The 7,861-nt window shown below is 40.1% G+C and overlaps 1 long non-coding RNA gene across 2 annotated transcripts; it reads left to right on the forward strand.

The window, feature by feature from the left end:
• The first annotated feature begins 711 nt into the window (after positions 1 to 711).
• On the forward strand, positions 712 to 7,302 carry LOC131934493 (uncharacterized). Of its 2 annotated transcripts, XR_009385792.1 has the most exons (4): positions 712 to 783; positions 2,534 to 2,644; positions 6,491 to 6,614; positions 7,105 to 7,302. It is a non-coding gene; the product is annotated as an uncharacterized LOC131934493 (long non-coding RNA). The 2 variants fall into 2 exon arrangements; XR_009385793.1 differs by lacking the exons at positions 712 to 783; positions 2,534 to 2,644 and adding an exon at positions 6,241 to 6,280.
• The last annotated feature ends 559 nt before the right edge of the window (positions 7,303 to 7,861 follow it).

Below are 7,861 nucleotides of genomic sequence, written 5' to 3' on the forward strand. Positions count from 1 at the left end.
CCCCAAACTTTCGATTTGCACCCCTTTCCAACCCGTTTTGGCTTCCCCCTAAAGTCGGCGCCCGGGAACATATGTCCCACTCCCCGCTCCCCCCCCCCCCTCGCTACGCCTCTGTGTCTTTATGTTTCACAAAGTATTATGATTTAGTAACGTTTCTGTACGATACATATAGGCTACTAAATCATTCCCCTTATCTGTCCTTCTGTTCTGATAACTATGACAGATTAATGTGAACACGAGTTAAAGGGGGAGGGAAGATTAGGGGTGGAATTAAACTTTAAGTAGGGCAAGTAAGTTTATGATCTATTTGTTTAACTACAACAACCTTTATCTCTTTTATTTACGTAGCTGTTCTAGTGTAACTTTTGTTTATAAGCATTCCAGACATGCGATACATAATACAGTCTATAAATAAATAGAGTGCAATAAACATACCAAAATAATTAACCAAAATAAGAAGACAAGAAAAAATGTCTTTGTTCAACTGCTTTTAATGAATCGATATTCGATGTGCAGATGTGGATATCGAAGTATAGCTCAAAAGAATCAAAGAATTGAAGGGGGGTGGGGAGAAATTTATAAAAATAAGAATAGACCTTGAGTTTTACTGTGAAGTCCTGTGGTCCAGTTATTAAAGATACTGCGAGGTTAAACTACATGATACTATAAATAACTTGGCGTGTCTCATCGCTTTATATAGCACGGAGATTAGTTTAGGCTATTGTTGTGATGATTGGAAAACACTACGCTGTAATAAGGTCTGGCCACTTCAAGGATTGAAAGGTAAGGTTTAGGTTTAGACGAATGTTAAGATAAACGTAATCCCGCTATGCCACTACGATTTCTTTGTAACTTTGAGTGAGGATGGTTGATGTGTGTATTAGGTGAGTATATATTCACTCAATCGGTAAAATCTCACTCAAATACCCACACACATCCACCGTCCCCACTCAGATACCCACACACATCCACCGTCCCCACTCAGATACCCACACACATCCACCGTCCTCACTCACCAGATACCCACACACATCCACCGTCCTCACTCAGATACCCACACACTTCCACCGTCCTCACTCAGATACCCACACACTTCCACCGTCCTCACTCACCAGATACCCCCACACATCCACCGTCCTCACTCACCAGATACCCACACACATCCACCGTCCTCACTCAGATACCCACACACTTCCACCGTCCTCACTCAGATACCCACACACTTCCACCGTCCTCACTCACCAGATACCCCCACACATCCACCGTCCTCACTCAGATACCCACACACTTCCACCGTCCTCACTCAGATACCCACACACTTCCACCGTCCTCACTCAGATACCCACACACTTCCACCGTCCTCACTCAGATACCCACACACATCCACCGTCCTCACTCAGATACCCACACACATCCACCATCCCCACTCAGATACCCACACACATCCACCGTCCCCACTCAGATACCCACACACATCCACCGTCCTTACTCAAATACCCACACACATCCACCGTCCCCACTCAGATACCAACACACATCCACCGTCCTCACTCAGATACCCACACACATCCACCGTCCACACTCACCAGATACCCACACACATCCACCGTCCTCACTCAGATACACACACATCCCCCGTCCTCACTCACCAGATACCCACACACATCCACCGTCCTCACTAGATACCCACACACATCCACCGTCCACACTCACCAGATACCCACACACATCCACCGTCCTCACTTACCAGATACCCACACACATCCACCGTCCTCACTCACCAGATACCCACACACATCCACCGTCCTCACTCAGATACCCACACACATCCACCGTCCTCACTTACCAGATACACACACACATCCACCGTCCTCATTCAGATACCCACACACATCCACCGTCCTCACTTACCAGATACACACACACATCCACCGTCCTCATTCAGATACCCACACACATCCACCGTCCTCACTTACCAGATACCCACACACATCCACCGTCCTTACTCAGATACCCACACACATCCACCGTCCTTAGATACCCACACACATTCACCGTCCTCACTCAGATACCCACACACATCCACCGTCCTCACTTACCAGATACACACACACATCCACCGTCCTCATTCAGATACCCACACACATCCACCGTCCTCACTTACCAGATACCCACACACATCCACCGTCCCCACTCAGATACCCACACACATCCACCGTCCCCACTCAGATACCCACACACATTCATCGTATTCGCTCACCAGATACACACACACATCCACCGTCCTCACTCAGATACCCACACACATCCACCGTCCTCACTCACCAGATACCCACATACATCCACCGTCCTCACTCACCAGATACCCACACAAATCAACCGTCCTCACTTTCACACACATCCACCGTTCTCATTCAGATACCCACACACATCCACCGTCCTCACTTAACAAACTCACTCTACGATTTGCGTAACTTTGTTGTTCACCTTGTATAAATGTAGTGATAGAACTCATTTTGTCTGTTTTCTGAAGATGGCGTCCAGCCCTGACCAAGCAAAAGTTAAAGAAATACAGCAGAAGTTGAGGCGTCTGAACGATGGGAAGTGTGATCTTCACGTGGCACTAGACATCTACTTTAATGATGTAAGTGTGATCTTCACGTAGCTCTAGACTTTAATGATGTAAGTGCGACCTTCACGTGGCTCTAGACATCTACTTTAATGATGTAAGTGTAATCTTCACGTGGCTATAGACATCTACTTTAATGATGTAAGTGTAATCTTCACGTGGCTCTAGACATCTACTTTAATGATGTAAGTGTAATCTTCACGTGGCTCTAGATATCTACTTTAATGATGTAAGTGTAATCTTCACGTGGCTCTATATATCTACTTTAAAGATGTAAGTGTAATCTTCACGTGGCTCTAGATATCTACTTTAATGATGTAAGTGTAATCTTCACGTGGCTCTATATATCTACTTTAAAGATGTAAGTGTGATCTTCACGTGGCTCTAGACATCTATTTTAAAGATGTAAGTGTGATCTTCACGTGGCTCTAGACTTTAATGATGTAAGTGTGATCTTCACGTGGCTCTAGACATCTACTTTAAAGATGTAAGTGTGATCTTCACGTGGCTCTAGACATCTACTTTAAAGATGTAAGTGTGATCTTCACGTGACTCTAGACATCTACTTTAATGATGTAAGTGTGATCTTCACGTGGCTCTAGACATCTACTTTAAAGATGTAAGTGTAATCTTCACGTGGCTATAGACATCTACTTTAAAGATGTAAGTGTGATCTTCACGTGGCTCTAGACTTTAATGATGTAAGTGTAATCTTCACGTGGCTATAGACATCTACTTTAAAGATGTAAGTGTGATCTTCACGTGGCTCTAGACTTTAAAGATGTAAGTGTAATCTTCACGTGGCTATAGACATCTACTTTAATGATGTAAGTGTGATCTTCACGTGGCTATAGACATCTACTTTAATGATGTAAGTGTAATCTTCACGTGGCTCTAGATATCTACTTTAATGATGTAAGTGTAATCTTCACGTGGCTCTATATATCTACTTTAAAGATGTAAGTGTGATCTTAACGTGGCTCTAGACTTTAATGATGTAAGTGTGATCTTCACGTGGCTCTAGACTTTAATGATGTAAGTGTGATCTTCACGTGGCTCTAGACATCTACTTTAAAGATGTAAGTGTGATCTTCACGTGGCTCTAGACATATATTTTAAAGATGTAAGTGTGATCTTCACGTGGCTCTAGACATCTACTTTAAAGATGTAAGTGTAATCTTCACGTGGCTCTAGATATCTACTTTAATGATGTAAGTGTAATCTTCACGTGGCTCTATATATCTACTTTAAAGATGTAAGTGTGATCTTCACGTGGCTCTAGACATCTATTTTAAAGATGTAAGTGTGATCTTCACGTGGCTCTAGACTTTAATGATGTAAGTGTGATCTTCACGTGGCTCTAGACATCTACTTTAAAGATGTAAGTGTGATCTTCACGTGGTTCTAGACATCTACTTTAAAGATGTAAGTGTGATCTTCACGTGGCTCTAGACTTTAATGATGTAAGTGTAATCTTCACGTGTCTATAGACATCTACTTTAATGATGTAAGTGTAATCTTCACGTGGCTATAGACATCTACTTTAAAGATGTAAGTGTGATCTTCACGTGGCTCTAGACTTTAAAGATGTAAGTGTAATCTTCACGTGGCTATAGACATCTACTTTAATGATGTAAGTGTAATCTTCACGTGGCTATAGACATCTACTTTAATGATGTAAGTGTAATCTTCACGTGGCTCTAGATATCTACTTTAATGATGTAAGTGTAATCTTCACGTGGCTCTATATATCTACTTTAAAGATGTAAGTGTGATCTTCACGTGGCTCTAGACATCTATTTTAAAGATGTAAGTGTGATCTTCACGTGGCTCTAGACTTTAATGATGTAAGTGTGATCTTCACGTGGCTCTAGACATCTAATTTAAAGATGTAAGTGTGATCTTCACGTGGCTCTAGACATATATTTTAAAGATGTAAGTGTGATCTTCACGTGGCTCTAGACATCTACTTTAAAGATGTAAGTGTAATCTTCACGTGGCTCTAGACTTTAATGACTAAGTGTGATCTTCACGTGGCTCTAGACTTTAATGATGTAAGTGTGATCTTCACGTGGCTCTAGACATCTACTTTAAAGATGTAAGTGTGATCTTCACGTGGCTCTAGACATCTACTTTAAAGATGTAAGTGTAATCTTCACGTGGCTCTAGACTTTAATGACTAAGTGTGATCTTCAGGTGGCTCTAGACTTTAATGATGTAAGTGTGATCTTCACGTGGCTCTAGACATCTACTTTAAAGATGTAAGTGTAATCTTCACGTGGCTCTAGACATCTATTTTAAAGATGTAAGTGTAATCTTCACGTGGCTCTAGACTTTAATGACTAAGTGTGATCTTCACGTGGCTCTAGACTTTAAAGATGTAAGTGTAATCTTCACGTGGCTATAGACATCTACTTTAATGATGTAAGTGTAATCTTCACGTGGCTATAGACATCTACTTTAATGATGTAAGTGTAATCTTCACGTGGCTCTAGATATCTACTTTAATGATGTAAGTGTAATCTTCACGTGGCTCTATATATCTACTTTAAAGATGTAAGTGTGATCTTCACGTGGCTCTAGACATCTATTTTAAAGATGTAAGTGTGATCTTCACGTGGCTCTAGACTTTAATGATGTAAGTGTGATCTTCACGTGGCTCTAGACATCTAATTTAAAGATGTAAGTGTGATCTTCACGTGGCTCTAGACATATATTTTAAAGATGTAAGTGTGATCTTCACGTGGCTCTAGACATCTACTTTAAAGATGTAAGTGTAATCTTCACGTGGCTCTAGACTTTAATGACTAAGTGTGATCTTCACGTGGCTCTAGACTTTAATGATGTAAGTGTGATCTTCACGTGGCTCTAGTCATCTACTTTAAAGATGTAAGTGTGATCTTCACGTGGCTCTAGACATCTACTTTAAAGATGTAAGTGTAATCTTCACGTGGCTCTAGACTTTAATGACTAAGTGTGATCTTCAGGTGGCTCTAGACTTTAATGATGTAAGTGTGATCTTCACGTGGCTCTAGACATCTACTTTAATGATGTAAGTGTAATCTTCACGTGGCTCTAGACATCTACTTTAAAGATGTAAGTGTAATCTTCACGTGGCTCTAGACTTTAATGACTAAGTGTGATCTTCACGTGGCTCTAGACTTTAATGATGTAAGTGTGATCTTCACGTGGCTCTAGACATCTACTTTAATGATGTAATTGTGATCTTCACGTGGCTCTAGACATCTACTTTAATGATGTAAGTATGATCTTCTCGTGGCTCTAGACTTTAATGATGTAAGTGCAATCTTCACGTGGCTCTAGACTTTAAAGATGTGAGTGTAATCTTCACGTGGCTCTAGACTTTAATGATGTAAGTGTAATCTTCATGTGGCTCTAGACTTTAATGATGTAAGTGTGACCTTCACGTTGCTCTAGACATCTACTTTAAAGATGTAAGTGTGATCTTCACGTGGCTCTAGACTTTAATGATGTAAGTGCAATCTTCACGTGGCTATAGACTTTAAAGATGTAAGTGTAATCTTCACGTGGCTCTAGACTTTAATGATGTAAGTGTAATCTTCATGTGGCTCTAGACTTTAATGATGTATGTGTGACCTTCACGTGGCTCTAGACATCTACTTTAATGATGTAAGTGTGATCTTCACGTGGCTCTAGACTTTAATGATGTAAGTGTGATCACCACGTGACTGTAGACGTTAATGATGTAAGTGTGATCATCACGTGACTGTAGACGTTAATGATGTAAGTGTGATCATCACGTGACTCTAGACGTTAATGATGTAAGTGTGATCACCACGTGACTCTAGACATGATAAATCTGACATTTGTCTGTCTCAGGTAACCACCATGGTACAGACCATACTACAGACAGGTGATCTGACGGTAACACACCTGGACCAAATGTCCCAGAACCTGGACCAGGCCCTAGACTTGATCTCTAGGACGTACGCACAATTGTCAGGTTGGTTTACAATTGATGATCTATTTAGATGCTGTTTTTGGGCAAGTCGGTTAATGTTTATAAGCTAGAGGGTGCTTAATTTTATTTTTTTAAATATAGTCAGTTTTTTGTTAGAATCGACTTCAATTATCTTTTACTAGCCGATTTATTGTTTTGTGTAATCGATTTCGCAGGTTTCTAAAAACATTGGTATTTATTATACTCACCTGCCCTGTAAGGTATCTACAACATTACCCATATTCTACGAACAACTCAATTCTCTAAATGAACAAGTTCGACATACTTTTAAGCTTCCACTTCCCACCCCATCCCCCAACCACCTTTTCTTTCCATGACATAACACATCACTACAAACAAACATATATATAAAAATACCTTTAACACTTACTTTTGATTACATATATATATATATATATATATATATATATATATATATATATATATATATATATATATATATATATATATATATTGTTTATATTGCAGCCAGTGACGTTGATGTCCCAGGTTTATAATGTAAACCTTTGTTCTGGTTTATAATGTAAACCTTTGTGCAGGTTTATAATGTAAACCTGTGTGATGGACGACCGATAGACAGACAAACTGATTAGCTGTCAACAAACAGAAGAAATTCTACCACTTCAGACATGTTACATAACAAATAAATAAATGTATATAACCAGTTGAACGAATGTGTTTCAAGATTATCTCGAAATGTTAAAAAATGGCATGTATATGATTATATGCAGTAAATATTAAAGCTTAATTTTTACCACCCCCCCCCCTCCCTCCACTCTTTTTTTCCCATACAATCTCTTTTATATATACCCTCTCTCCCTCAAGTCTTTCCTAACCCGTCCCACATTCATTCCCTTCCCACACCCATCCTCCCACTTTCATTCCCCTCCCACACCCTTCCTCCCACCCATTCCCCTTCCCTCCCGGTACATTAATGTGACCCGTCTCACTCCCCTCACCTAAACATTGTACAAACTGTGTAATCGAACTGTGCAAACTGTGTAATAGAAATGTACAAACTGTGTACTAAAAATGTACAAACTGTGTACTACAAATGTACAAACTGTGTATTAGAAATGTAGATTCTGTTTACTAGAAATGTACGTACTGTGTACTAGAAATGTACAAACTGTGTACTAGAAATGTACAAACTGTGTACTAGAAATGTACAAACTGTGTACTAGAAATGTACAAACTGTGTACTAGAAATGTACAAACTGTGTACTAGA

This window comes from Physella acuta, unplaced genomic scaffold, assembly GCF_028476545.2.
Source record: "Physella acuta isolate Inbredline_101_S28 unplaced genomic scaffold, ASM2847654v3 ptg002838l, whole genome shotgun sequence".
Taxonomy (NCBI): Eukaryota; Metazoa; Mollusca; class Gastropoda; family Physidae; genus Physella; species Physella acuta.